A 14,499-nucleotide genomic window follows, 5' to 3' on the forward strand; every position below is an offset into this window, starting at 1 on the left:
TATTTATGGGCCCATTTCATCTTCTGCAAACTAGTCACAGTGTTGTAAAGTCTCATTCCCTGCATCTATTCCAGTAAATCCCCTTTGTGTCTTCATCAGATCCTTGATTTCACTTCTATATGTGGTGGTCTGGACCCAACACACCATGTGCGGACAAGAGAAAGAGTTAATTTTACAAAGTCTGTTGCTGTCTTCTCCTCAGTTCAGCACTGAGTGCAGAGGTGGGGAGGGAGCAACAGTGGGACAGGAAGGCTGCTGGAAACTCGACTCACACAACAACAAACACACAGCTCAGGATGCAATTCTCTTTATTATTGACTGAGAAACTAAATGAGTACAGTCACCACAGACAGTGAGAGTGGCTACAAAGAAATCAGGCACTGAATCCACTGTTAGAAACCACTGGAGTCTTCTAAGTACATTGAAGTTCGTAGGCACAAACAAAACCAATCCTCGATCCACAGGGCAAATCACTCCAAGGTGCAGGACCTTGAAGCAGAAAAAAGGAACTCAACATTGACCTGTTAGACCACAAGCATAATGTTGCAGATGCTGAAAATCTGAAAATAATTCTAGAAATACTTCTACGGATGCATGATAGAGAGCATACTGACGGTTGCATCACAACCTGGTATGGAAACACCAATGCCCTTGAATGAAAAAGCTGACAAAAGGCCAGTCCATCACACATAATGCTCTCTCCACCACTGAGCAGATCTACAAGGAGTGCTGTCACAGGAAAGTAGCTTCCATTCTTAAGGGTACCCCACCATCCAGGCCATGCTGTCTTTTTGCTGCAGTATTCAGGGAGGAGATACGGAGCTGAAGGTCCCACATTATCAACAATAGATTATCCCTCAACCATCAGTCTCCTGAACCAGAGTGAATAAATTCACTCACCCCAACACTGAACTGATACCACAAACCATAAGCAGCACACAAAAAATGCTGGTGAACGCAGCAGGCCAGGCAGCGTCTCTAGGAAGAGGTACAGTCGACGTTTCGGGCCGAGACCCTTTGTCAGGACTAACTGAAAGAAGAGATAGTAAGAGATTTGAAAGTGGGAGGGGGAGGGGGAGGGGGAGGGGGAGATCCAAAATGATAGGAGAAGAGAGGAGAGGAGGGGGAGGGATAGAGCTAAGAGCTGGAAAGTTGATTGGCAAAAGGGATACAAGGCTGGAGAAGGGAGAGGATCATGGGACTGGAGGCCTAGAGAGGTAAAGGGGGGAGGGGAGCCCACTATAGTGAGAGGGACAGAGGGAAAAAAGAGGGGAAAATAATAATATTTGTTATATTAATAATAATATTGTGCTTTTTGGAATAATTACTCAAAATTTTCATGGTATCTCTGTGTCTGGCCAACATGTTACTGCATTTGTTACATTGATAGCTAGGAGGGCCATTTTGCTGAAGTGGAAGGATACATCAGCTCCCACTTTGTCACAATGGTTCTATCAAGTGATGCTATGTCTTAGTTTGGAGAAAATTAGAAGTCAAACCTTCGAACCTATATTTAATTTTGAGAAAAGATGGGGTTCATTTGCTCGTTATTATCATTTGAGTTAATTGATAGATTTCCTCCATGATCTAATTGTAAATTTTTGGTTCTTTTTTTCTTGCTGGCGGTTTGACGTTTATCTTTAGAAGCTTTTTGCATGGCGCATGGCTCTGGGGTTGAACACCCACTTTTTCCTCACTTAGTAGGGTTTTTTTATTATCACCAAAAATGTTCCAATCTTCAAATTAATGTTTTTTTTTGGGACATTGTAAGTGTTGCTTACTTCAATGTACTAATGTTAATTTGGATAATAATAATAATAAAAAAAAGATTTGGAAAGATAAACAAATAAGGGATTGGGTACAAAGGCGAGGTGGGGCTTTAGCGGAAGTTAGAGAAGTCAATGTTCATGCCATCAGGTTGGAGGCTACCCAGACGGAATATAAGGTGTTGTTCCTCCAACCTGAGTGTGGCTTCATCTTGACAGTAGAGGCCGTGGATAGACATGTCAGAATGGGAATGGGATGTGGAATTAAAATGTGCGGCCACTGAGAGATCCTGCTTCCTCTGGCAGACAGAGCATAGGTGTTCAACAAAACGGTCTCCCAGCCTGTGTTGGGTCTCGCCAATATATAGAAAGTCGCATCGGGAGCACCGGACGCAGTATATCACCCTAGCCGATTCACAGGTGAAGTGTCGCCTCACCTGGAAGGACTGTCTGGGGCCCTGAATGGTGGTGAGGGAGGAAGTGTAAGGGCATGTGTGGCACTTGTTCCACTTACAAAGATAAATGCCGGGAGGGAGATCGGTGGGAAGGGACGGGAGGAACGAATGGACAAGCGAGTCGCGTAGGGAGCGATCCCGGCGGAAAGCAGAAAAGGCGGGGAGGGAAAGATGTGCTTAGTAGTGGGATCCCATTGGAGGTTGTGGAATTTCTGGAGAATTATATGTTGGACCCAGAGGCTGGTGGAGTGGTAGGTGAGGACAGGGAGAACCCTATTCCTAGTGGGGTGGCGGGAGGATGGGGTGAGAGCAGATGTGCGTGAAATGGGAGAGATGTGTTTGAGAGCAGAGTTGATGGTGGAGTAAGGGAAGCCCCTTTCTTTAAAAAAGGACATCTCCTTCATCCCGGAATGAAAAGCCTCATCCTGACAGCAGATGCAGCAGAGACAGATGAATTGCGAGAAGGGGATGGCATTTTTACAAGAGACAGGGTGGGAAGAGGAATCATTACAAGAGCCAAGGTTCTACAATTCATGTTCTTAATATTATTGATTACTTATTTATCTATTATAATTTTGTTTTTTTTTGTATTTACACAGTTCATTGGCTTTTGCACATTGGTTCTTTGTCCATCTTTGTGGTAGTTTTTCATTAATTCTACTGTGTTTATTTATATTTACTGTGAATGCCCACAAGCAAATTATATTAAGTTTTCTTTGAACTTTGAGTTTCTCTATCTGCAGTGACACACTGCAGGATCCTCCAAACCTGATATTACATTCCTTCACCTACAGGGTCGTACTGAGTTGAACCTGACCAAGGGGTTTCAATGTGAAATATTAACTCCGATGTTCTCTCCATAGACGCTGCCTGACCTACTGAGAAGTTTGTGAAATCACTGCTTTTATCTCAGATTTCCAGCAATAGCAGTATTTTGTTTCATCTTCATTAACTGACTGTTCCCGTCCCTGCATTACATCCCACTTATCCTCCTCTAACTGCTGGGCAATGAGTCCAGTTCAGCTGAGCATGGGGCTGGTTCATTCCTTCTGTTGTGACAGGCCTCTTCAATACTGTATCTGAAATGGACTTCAAAAAAAAAACATCTCACTGTTACACTTACTTCTAGAAAGAAGGTGCACACAGTCTTCATTGCCTCGGTGATTATCAGGCTGTCTTGAAGCCCAACATCTGTAAGTGTAGGAAGTTCCATCAGCCCATGTGTAAGCTCCCTCCTATGGGATATAAATCAGTGATTATTTCTGTGGAACACTGAGTAACCTGTCACTTACTGGTACAGGGAGGAGCTGGACCCGAGTCAGAGTGAGAGCAGAATACGAGCAGCCAGGACAAACGGGGCAGTGAATGAGATTTTAAATGACAGACTGTCAGGGTGGGGGAAATCTCATGGAAGTAACAGAATCCTTGGAGCAAAAGAAACCGGATCTGAGAGTGAAAATCAGGGAGAAAGAATAATGACAACTCAGGCAATGAGTCATTGAGCACAAATACACAGACTGATCTCATAAACACCAGAGGAACAAATGACAGAAGAGCTTACAAAGTCAGCACATGAATGGATTCCGATAAATAAAGGTAGAGCAAACTTGAGCCATTATACCTCATTGACAGAGGGTAATATCTCTCTCCCCCTGTCTTTTCTCACTCCTCCTCTCTCCAGAGGGGAGGAGAAGATGGCGGCGCGACGCAGCGCGTGCGGCTACTCTGAAATGATATCGTATTTGTGAAGTAGCAGACCGTGCACAAACCTGATTTGATGGAGATAGACGTGACAAGCACGGAGGAAAATCTGGAGAAACTTCTGAAATGCCCGCTTGGCTGCCGCTGCTACTGTGCGATCGAGAATCTCCGGAGGGGAAGACCCCAAATCCTCAGCTTTGCCTATTGCTTGTTGCCGGGGCTGGGGTCGAAGCACTTGGCAGAAATGGTGCTCAGTGTCGGAGGCTCGAAGTTTTCGGACAGACTCAAGAGTCGGCTGTGGTCGGGTGCTTCCAGGTGCTGCATCGGCAAGTTTGCGGCGCTGGAGGCTCATGGCAGGAAGAGAGTTTCTCTTCCTTCTACCATCTGCGTGAGATGATGGGACTTTCGAGAGACTGAGACTTTTTTTTTTTACTGTGCTGTGGTCTGTTCTTTATCAAATTACGGTATTGCTTTGCACTGTTGTAACTACATGTTATAATTATGTGGGTTTTTTCAGTTTTTTTAGTCTTGGTTTGTCTTGTGTTTGTGATATCTTTCATGGAGCAACATTGTATCATTTCCTAATGCATACGCATTACTAAATGACAAGAGGACTGCGTGTCCTCATAATCTAATCTCTGTCAGTCCCCCTCTCTCTTTCTTTGTCCCTCTCTCTGTCTCTGTCACCTGTCTGTCTCTCCCTCCCTTTCTCTCTCCGTCTCTCGGTACCTGCTCTAACTGTAGAGCCACAGCTACAACTAACACTTGGATGGTAAAACCAAATGAACTGTGTGTGGAGTGGATGAGAAGCTCACTGGGATCCTCCTTCAAACTGTGCAGATTCAACATTGCTAACAGAGAAATGTTTCCACTTGTGGTGCTGGACCATAAAGACAGGAGAGTCACTGGTCAATCCAGCAGGCTCCTTGAGAGAAACCCTTTTCTCCAGACTGTTTAGAATGTGACTCACTGGGGTGAGGGATCAGTGAGGAAAAGTCAGAGACACTCATGATGGAGAAAGGAAAGACACACTGATCGTATCAGATGAAGGAGGGAGAGAGGAGGCGCATATGGAGATAAACGGGGACATAAACACGTGGAATTTATTTGTTCACAGGACATGGTGACACTGGTCAGACCAGCATTTGTTGTCCTTCCCTGATCATCCTCTGACTATTTCAGAGGGCAGGGAAGAGTCAACACATTGATGGATCTCTGGAGTCGCAGTGAGGCCAGACTGGGGAAGGATGGCAGATTCTTCACCCTGAAGAACCACAGTGAACCAGATCAGTTTTTACAACAGTCTGGCCGTTCCATTGTCACCATTTCTGATAACAATGTTTGCTATGGATTTATTGCATTTTATTTCCAGATTTCCCAGCTGCTGGGACAGGATTCAAACTCATGTCCCTGGATTATTAGGATACACCCAGTAACTTTACCCCCACACTGCCTCACCCCTGTTACTCTGCAGGATGGATGGTATAATTCTGTCTGTGGTGGCAATGTAACACATCATCATAAACTTCACCTTCCATATATCATTCAGGCCAATCCATGCCCAAGGCTTGCTTGTATCCACAGCACGGATCACGTTAGCAATGAACGTGTTGTGTTCAGCTGAGGTCACAGAAGCCAGATTTCCATAATGTGGGAGTTGATTGCAGAACTCCTATAAAAGAAAGAGTATCATCACTTTTAATCCTCATACTGGGCCCTCAGTAAATTATCTGACCTGATGTTAGAAATTTCCTGAAACAGTTGTTTTTCTTCAAAGTGTTTGGTGTAAATCTAGCTCTGTGTTACCTGCTGGTTGTGGAGGGGGTTAGGCCTGAAACTGAAAAGCAGAAACCCTGGAGAGTTATGATCTCTGGATTGCTGCCTGTGCCACATGCGAGTGAGGGGGTTAAGAATGGGATGATCTGAGTGGTTTCAAGATGGCAGCACAGTGAAAGGTCTGCTTTGCTGAGCTCAGCACCCCAACACTGATAATTTTGCATACAAACCTATCTATTTCAACTTTTTTTTTTATAAAAATGCTCGTGTCAGATTTAATAGGATGAACATTGATGAGTATTTTTTGAGTTGTTCCAACATCATGCCTTCGAAAAGTACTAAAAAGATGACCAAGACAAACTGCACAGAGCGCTTGCCTGGGGCTGGGGAGCGAGCACTGTTAACATGCTGGACCCTGCTTTTCATCAAGTAATTCAGGAAGTTAGAGAACATATCCAAAATGGACGAGAAGCTGGCTCCACTCTAATACTGTACTCTAAAACCACACATTGAAGCTTAGAAATCTTGATACAAGAACGACCGAGACCCAAGTCTCCGTGGTAGAGACTGTAGCTGATCAGCCCAAAGCCCTGTCCAAGCGCTGGAAAAGCAAGTTGAAAGCTTGTCTGACCATATTGATGATCTTGAGAATAGAGGTAGGAGGAAGAACATACAGATCATCAGTCTACCTGAATGTACAGAAGGCAGCCAGCGAGAGAAATTTTTTTTGAGGGCTGGCTGCCTAATTTCCTTGATTTGGAAACCAAGGCTGGATACATTAAAGTGGAAAGGGCTCATTGTACACTGGCTCCAAAGCCAGGTCCAGACCAATGTCCTCGACCTGTTCTTGTCCGGTTCCATAATTTCGATGATAAGCAAAGAGTGGTGGAGGCTTTGAGACACCGTGGGACTGATACCCAGGCTTTAATATATGAGGGATCCAGGCTTATGTTTCTTCAAGATTTCTCAGCAACTTACAAGCTTTTGAATACAAAACATTATTGTAGTGGGGATTTTAATTGTCTCATGGACTCATTGATGGACAGAATGCCTGGTGGTCCCCCATTGCTCTCCTCACAGTCTAAACAAATCATGGGCTTATGTGGAGAACTAGGACTTGTGGCTGTCTGGAGGTTGTTACATCCCTCAGGCAAACACTTTACATTTTATTTCTAATCCACCCAACTGTTACACCAGAATTGATCTTTTTCTAACCCCCAAAACGCTCCTAGATTTAGTTGTATCCTGCACAATTGGAAATACTGCTATTTCTGACCATGCAGTAGTATGTGAATATTAAGCCCAAAAATAATTCAGCATGATCTAGACATTGAAGGCTGAACCATTTTATTCTAAAAGCTAACAAGTTTATAAACCACTTCCGAATTCAAAACTTTCCTATCTATTAATTCCAAATCAGCTAGTAGTCTATCCATGCTCTGGGAAACTGCTAAGGCCCATGCAAGGGGATTAATTATCTCTTATTCAGCTAGTAAGAGGCGAAAAGCTGTGGAACAGCCGTGCCTAGTGGAAGCAAGGGTTGCAGCAGCTGAAAAAGATTATTAATAAGCCTCCTGCAGCCAAGTTACAGAAGATCACAGCCCTATGCTGTACACTAAACTCTTTATTTACACAAGCAGCCAAAAGAAAATTGACATCTGCTAAACAAACACTGTTTGAACATCATGGAAAATGAAGGTATTTGGCTTTAGCTGGAAAGAAAAATGCCTCAGACTATTGCTTCAATTAGGGATGGGTGGAGCCCTCACTAGCAATTCTAAAATGATTAATGTTCTTAAGAATTTTTATTCTAAATTGTATCAATCTGAGCAATGTAATGATGGACAATCTAAGATGGAGTCTTTTCAGGAATTTAGATCTCCCAGGCATTTCTTTTGAACAAGAATCCCTCCTCAACTCCATTATCTATACATGAGATGCAGGAAGCTGTGAGACAGCAGTTCCAAAGTGGGAAGGCCCCTGATCCTGATGGACTCACTAGTGAATTCTATAAAAAGTTCACAGGGTTATTATCAGAGCCTATGCTAAACATGTTTCATGCATTTACCTGTGGTCTCCTCCCATCATTGTGAGAAGCTAATATCTCCCTAATACTTGAAAAAAAGGGAGAGCCCTGAAGATTGTGCCTCCTACAGGCCTATTTCATTGTTAAATGTTGACTAAAATCACATCTAAAACCTTAGCATTGCAATTAGAAACTGTTAGCTTTTATCATAAGAGGATCAAATGGGTTTTGTAAAAGGCCGTAAATCATCTAACAATATCAGAAGGTTACGTAATATGATTCAGGCATGTCAGCAACAGGCAGTGGATGGCTTGGTGGTTTCCTTAGATACAGAGAAGGCCTTTGATCATGTCGAATGGCTGTACCTTTTATTCACTTTAGAAAGACTTGGTCTGGACAATAATTTTAGTAAGTGGGTGAAGGTTCTTCACAATGACCCTTTGGCTGGGATTCTTACTAATGGTATTAGGTCGGATAATATTAGTATTTTGAGGGGCAGCCGGCAGTGCTACCCTTTATCACCACTACTTTTCACACTAGCGATCGAGCCATTGGCTGAGGCTATTTGGCAAGACTCCAAAAAAAAAAATCAGCTCCAGACTAAAGTCACATAAAATTACATTGTATGTGAATGATGATCTAATTTTCTTATCAAACCCTGCTATATCAGTGCACCACCTTATACAATGCATTAATTCATTTAGCACCTTTTCAGGTTATACATTCAACTTTACTAAATCAGAGTCTATGCCTCTGGAGAATCTGCAGCAGGTACCTGACACTCAGTGTTTTCCCTTTTAAATGGTCAGTCAGGTTTTGTTTACCTAGGCATATTCATCACACCTACATTTAATCAATTGTTCAAAGCTAACTTGACAGTTATTTGACAAAATCAAACAGGATCTTGAATGATGGAGCACTCTTCTCATTTCTTCACTTGGCCAAATATCCTTGCTCAAAATGAACTTTCTTCCTCATCTGCTCTACCCAATACAAATGATTCCAGTCATTTTCACTTAAACACTTTTTATAAAAAAAATGGCTGGTTTGGTTCTCTCATTTGAAACAAAAAAGACCCCATTTTAAAATTTTAAGTTACAGCTTCCCAGTACTCTAGGGGATCTGAATTTTCCAGACATCAAAAAATATCAATTAAGTTCCTTTTTATCTTATGTGGTTGACCGGGTTTGCAGGGATCCCTTCTCAATTTGGCTGGACATTGAAGCCTCACAAACAAAATGCCCTCTTAATTTGCTTTTCCTCAAGATGATGAAATTAGTTAAGGAATATTGTCACAATCCAATAATATTTAACACAATCAAGGCTTGGAGGCGGTGTGACAAACTGAGGGCAACACAGCAAAACTATCACCCTCCACTCCAATAAACAGCAGTCCAGATTTTCAGCCTGCCATAATGGATCCTGGATTTAAACTTTGGATTTCTAAGGGTACTTTCTATTGAGGAGACTTGTTTGATGAAGGAACGATGATGTCTTTTAGTCAAATACTGTAGTACAGAATAAAAACATGATTGTTAATTGATTTCTATAGTTCTGACATAGAAAGGAGTGTGTTTTGTTCTCAGGGTGAAGTCTCCATCAGTACTTTTTACAGCATCCTGAGGGAATGTTCTTGTGGAGAGGCTGAGCAGCTAGGAAAGTTTTGGGAGGAAGAACTGGGAGCAGAAATTACAGCTGAAACATGGAAAAACATCTGTGATAATGCAAAGTAAATCTCAGTTTGTAATAGAACTAAAGCATTGTAGCTCAAAATTTTGCTTAGAGCCCATCTGACTCCAGATCGCCTTGAGATTTAATGTGGGTGTTTCTCCAATGTGTTCTAAATGTAAAAGGAAATATTCAAACTCTCACCCATTGTTTTTGGACTTATCCCAAACCTCAGGCACACTGGAATGATATTTTGGGTGAAATGGAAAAGATTCTGAAGATGGAGCTTGAACTGGACCCCGTATCTTTTCTCTTAGGCCTACCCAGCAGTCGTATTATTAATGCACATCAGAAAAAACTGATTAACATCCTGACTTGTGCGAGGAAGAACATTTTACTTTGTTGGATATCAGATAAGGCTCCTGGACTTTCTGGTTGGTGTAAATTAATCATGAAATATATTCCTTTGGACTTTTTAACATGTATGGCACACTCAAAAACAAATAGTTTTCATAAAACATGGCAACCTTTTCTACAATATGCAGATGTAAGCCTGTCTGCCATATCCTATACAAAGGGCTTTTGTATAGGATATGGTGGTGATGTCTATACTTTGACGGAAGTGCTTTGATAGTTGATATCTGTGAGGGGAAGAAATGTAAATGTACCTGGAAATCGAAAGTTTTGTTATGCCGAGCAAAAAATGAGAAAAAATGGGATGATCTGGCAGATGAATGTGTGGCTGAAGAATTCATACAGGAGGCAGTTAGGCTGAACAGTGGTTGGAAGGATATTGGAGTCTGTCATTAACAATGAGCCTTTGGGATACCTGAAGGTTCATGATAAACTGGGCCAGAGTTAGTATAGTTTTCTCATGAGAAAATATTGTCTGACAAATCTGTTGGAATTCTTTGAGGAAGTAACAGGCAGGATAGACAAAGCTGGGGAGAAAATTCAAAAATCAGGGGTTCAAAGGATTCATGCTGGAATCCCTCAAGGTTAACTTGCAGATTGAGTCAGTGGCAAGAAAGGGAAATGCAACATTAACATTCATTTCAAGAGGACGAGAATGGAATCAGAATCAGATTTAACATCACCGGCATTTGTTGTGGAATTTGTTACCTTTATGGCAGCAGAACTTGAAGTATACACATGTCTATTAAATAGTTTTGTTAAAATAAACCGTACAAACAATATGAAAGCAAGGATGAAATGCTGAGCCTATCCCCCAGACAAAGACATTACATTTTTTTCTAATCCACACAAGTGTCACACCAGAATTGATCTTTTTGGGAACTTAGATCTCCCAGGCAATTCTTTTGAACAAGAATCCCTCCTCAATGCTCCATTGGCTTTTTAGAACAGCTTGTTGTTGAGCCCACGAGGGGATCAGCTGTACTGGATTGGGTATTGTGTAATACCGGAGGTGATTAAAGAGATTGCGGTGAAGAAACCCTTAGGAGGCAGTGAGCATAACATGATTGAGTTCACTGTGAAAGTTGAAAAAGAGAAGCCGAAATCTGATGTTGCGGTATTTCAGTGGAGTAAAGGAAATTACAGTGGCATGAGAGAGGAACTGGCCAAAGTTGACTGGAAAGGGACACTGGCAGGAAGGATGGCAGAGCAGCAGCGGCTGGAGTTTATGCGAGAAGTGAGGAAGGTGCAAGACAGATATATTCCAAAAAAGAAGAAATTTTCGAATGGAAAAAGGATGCAACCGTGGTTGACAACAGAAGTCAAAACCAAAGTTAAAGCAAAGGAGAGGGCATAAAAGGAAGCAAAAATTAGTGGGAAGACAGAGGATTGGGAAGTTTTTAAAAGCTTACAAAAGGAAATTGTAAGGTCATTAAGAGGGAAAAGATGAACTATGAAAGGAAGCTAGCTAATATCAAAGAGGATACTGAAAGCTTTTCCAAGTATATAAAGAGTAAAAGACAGGTGAGAGTAGATATAGGACCGATAGAAAATGATGCTGGAGAAATTGTAATGGGAGATAAGGAGATGGCAGAGGAACTGAACGAGTATTTTGTATCAGTCTCCACTGAGGAAGACATCAGCAGTATACTGGACACTCAAGGGTGGCAGGGAAGAGAAGTGTGCGCAGTCACAATTACGACAGAGAAAGTACTCAGGAAGCTGAATAATCTAAAGGTAGATAAATCTCCCAGACCAGATGGAATGCACCCTCGTGTCCTGAAGGAAGTAGCTGTGGAGATTGCGGAGGCATTAGCGATGATTATCCAAAAGCCGATAGATTCTGGCATGGTTCCGGAGGACTGGAAGATTGCAAATGTCACTCCGCTATTTAAGAAGGGGGCAAGGAAGCAAAAAGGAAATTATAGACCTGTTAGTTTGACATCAGTGGTTGGGAAGCTGTTGGAGTCGATTGTCAAGGATGAGGTTACAGAGTACCTGGAGGCATATGACAGGATAGGCAGAACTCAGCAGGGAATCCTTAAAGGAAAATCCTGCCTGACAAACCTATTACAATTTTTTGAGGAAATTACTAGTAGGCTAGACAAGGGAGATGCAGTGGATGGAAATACGGGAAAGTTACATACGTGGATAGAGTGTTGGCTGATTGGCAGGAAATAGAGAGTGGGAATAAAGGGATCCTATTCTGGTTGGCTGCTGGTTACCAGTGGTGTTCCACAGGGGTCCGTGTTGGGGCCGCTTCTTTTTACATTGTACATCAACGATTTGGATTATGGAATAGTTGGCTTTGTGGCTAAGCTTGCTAATGATACGAAGATAGGTGGAGGGGCTGGTTGTGCTATGGAAACAGAGTCTGCAGATAGGCTTGAATAGATTGGAAGAATGGGCAAAGAAATGGCAAATGAAATACAATGTTGGAAAGCGTATGGTTTTGCACTTTGGCAGGAGAAATAAAAGGGCAGACTATTATTTAAATGGAGAAAAAATTCAAAGTTCTGAGATGCAACGGGACTTGGGAGCCCTCATACAGGATATCCTTAAGGTTAACCTCCAGGTTGAGTCGGTGGTGAAGAAGGCAAATGCAATGTTGGCATTCATTTCTAGAGGAATAGTGTATAGGAGCAGGGATGTGATGTTGAGGCTCTATGAGGTGCTGGTGAGACCTCACTTGGAGTACTGTGGCCAGTTTTGGTCTCCTTATTTAAGAAAGGATGTGCTGACATTGGAGAGGGTACAGAGATGATTCACTAGAATGATTCCGGGAATGAGAGGGTTAACATATGACGAACATTTGCTCTTGGACTGTATTCCTTGGAGTTCAGAAGAATGAGGGGAGACCTCAGAAACATTTCGAATGTTGAAAGGCGTGAACAGTGTGGATGTAGCAAAGTTGTTTCCCATGATGGGGGCGTCTAGTACGAGAGGGCATGACTTAAGGATTGAAGGGCGCCCATTCAGAACAGAGATGCGAAGAACATTTTTTAGCCAGAGGGTGGTGAATCTATGGAATTTGTTGCCATGGGCGGCAGTGGAGGCCAAGTCATTGGGTGTATTTAAGGCAGAGATTGATAGGTATCTGAGCAGCCAGGGCATCAAAGGTAATGGTGGGAAGGCGGGGGAGTGGGACTAAATGGGAGAATAGATCATGTGACGAGAATACACATAGATAAGATGTTAGCTGTCCTGTGTGGTCAGCAGTTGGTCTGCCACCTGTCTTCAAGTGAGAGATAAGGAACACAATGAAACAGCATCTGGGGATGTGTAATGAAGGGACGGGAGAGAGAGAGCTGTCTGGAGCGGCTCCCCCTTTGAACCCTGAACTGTTTGAAGTGATGGACAGGCGATACCCCAGCAGGGGGATAAGAAGGGACAGGTTCGGTAAGGCAGAACACACATGACACTCGAGGTAACGAGACCCTGGAAGCGGTGCGCCTCTCACGAGTCGGTGGGAAGTACCGGACAACGCACAGGGTGGAAAGGTACGATCAGTGGGAACCCGGTGTGTGTCTGCCCTTGCTTGGGTGCCGGGTTCACTGCAGAGGATCGACCGCATCTGGAGGAGGGGTCACAGTCAGTGACCTCAGGTGACATCACAAAGGACCCGCCCGAAAGCTGCTTGTGAGCAATTATCGCCGGTCTGTGAGTGGAAGCCGTTTCTGAATGATCAGTCGTTCCCGTTCTCTCTCTCTCTCTCCCCCCCCCCCACTTTGTCCATCGCCATGGCAACGATTACCGCGAACTGAACTACTAAATTGAACTGGACTTTGTGTCACTTTGAAATTGGTCATTTATCCCTAGACAACGATAGAGCTTGATTGATGCTGTTATCTTAATTCTGTGCATGTGTGGTTATCATTGCTGAACTGTTGCATTTATTATCCTTTCGATTACTGTGTTGCCTGTTTCTTTAATAAAACTTTCTTAGTTCTAGTAATCCAGACTCCAACTGAGTAATCCATTTCTGCTGGTTTGGCAACCCAGTTACGGGGTACGTAACAATCAGTACATGATAAAATGGCAGAGCAGACTCGATGGGCTGAATGGCCGACTTCTGCTCCTTTCTCTTGTCTTGTCTTATTATCTATACATGAGATACAGGAAGCTGTGAGACAGTTCCAAAGTGGGAAGGCCCCTGGTCCTGATGGACTCACTAGTGAATCCTATAAAGAGTTCACAGGGTTATTATCAGAGCCTATGCTAAACATGTTTAATCATGCATTTACCTGTGGTCTCCTCCCATCATCATTGAGAGAAGCTAATATCTCCCTAATACTTGAAAAAGGAAAGAGCCCTGAAGACTGTGCCTCCTACAGGCCTATTTCATTGTTAAATGTTGACTTTAAAATCTTATCTAAAACCTTAGCGTTGCGATTAGAAACTGTGTTACCTTTTATCGTAAAAGAGGATCAAACGGGTTTTGTAAAAGGCCGCAAGTCATCTAACAATATCAGAAGATTACATAATATGATTCAGGCATGTCAGCAACAGGCAGTGGATGGCTTGGTGGTTTCCTTAGAAGGCCTTTTGTGGTGTCGAATGGCTATATCGTTTATTCATCTTAGAACGATTTGGTCTGGACAATAATTTTATTGAGTGGGTGAAGGTTCTTCACAATGACCCTTTGGCTGGGATTCTTACTAATGGTATTAGGTCAGATAATATTAGTATTTTG

At 42.8% G+C, this 14,499-nt stretch overlaps 1 pseudogene; it reads right to left on the bottom strand.

Annotated features, from left to right (window-relative positions):
* Positions 1-412: 412 nt before the first annotated feature.
* The window catches only part of LOC140186874 (C-type lectin-like), a 36,337-nt pseudogene continuing 22,250 nt past the window's right edge, over positions 413-14,499 (bottom strand).

The sequence above is a fragment of the Mobula birostris genome, chromosome 23, assembly GCF_030028105.1.
Source record: "Mobula birostris isolate sMobBir1 chromosome 23, sMobBir1.hap1, whole genome shotgun sequence".
Lineage (NCBI taxonomy): Eukaryota > Metazoa > Chordata > Chondrichthyes > Myliobatiformes > Myliobatidae > Mobula > Mobula birostris.